This window comes from Aplysia californica, unplaced genomic scaffold, assembly GCF_000002075.1.
Source record: "Aplysia californica isolate F4 #8 unplaced genomic scaffold, AplCal3.0 scaffold00211, whole genome shotgun sequence".
Taxonomy (NCBI): domain Eukaryota; kingdom Metazoa; phylum Mollusca; class Gastropoda; order Aplysiida; family Aplysiidae; genus Aplysia; species Aplysia californica.
The window spans coordinates 127,370-127,860 of NW_004797481.1; the positions used below are offsets into that span (position 1 = coordinate 127,370).

General features: G+C 35.0%; 1 protein-coding gene across 4 annotated transcripts in view; it reads right to left on the reverse strand.

Annotated features, from left to right (window-relative positions):
* LOC101856899 (neuronal acetylcholine receptor subunit alpha-7) overlaps positions 1 to 491 on the reverse strand; it is a 65,304-nt gene that overhangs the window by 12,309 nt on the left and 52,504 nt on the right. The gene's annotated exons all lie outside the window — the stretch shown is intronic.

Consider the following 491-nt stretch of genomic DNA (forward strand, 5'->3'; position numbering starts at 1 on the left):
TTATTTGGCAATCGTTCGTGTATAGTGTGAATAAAACTGGTGACAAAACACATCCTTGAGGGGCCCCTGTATTTGTTGTGATGTATGTCAATGAAGAATAAGCTACCAAAACAGTTGTCTTGATGCTACACATGATAACATTGCTCTTAGTATTTTGAATCCGAATGTTTCTGGCATGGCTAGGTCAAGGAACTAAGAGGCTAGACTTTCATTCCTGTGTGACAGACTTTACCTTGATGTTTATTTATGAATGATTTTTGTTTTTGGTCTTGTTTTTGTCCTTGTTTTTGTTTTGTTTTGTTTTCTTGTTTTGTTTTGCTTTAGTGTTTTTTCATCTTCTTTTCTTTTTTTCGGGGGGTTGGGGGGGGGGACTCTTGAAAGACTAATAATTTGAATATGTGTTTATTTACCTTCAGCTAAATTAGTAGTAGTAGTAGTAGTAGTAGTAGTAGTAGTAGTAGTAGTAGTAGTAGTAGTAGTAGTAGTAGGAA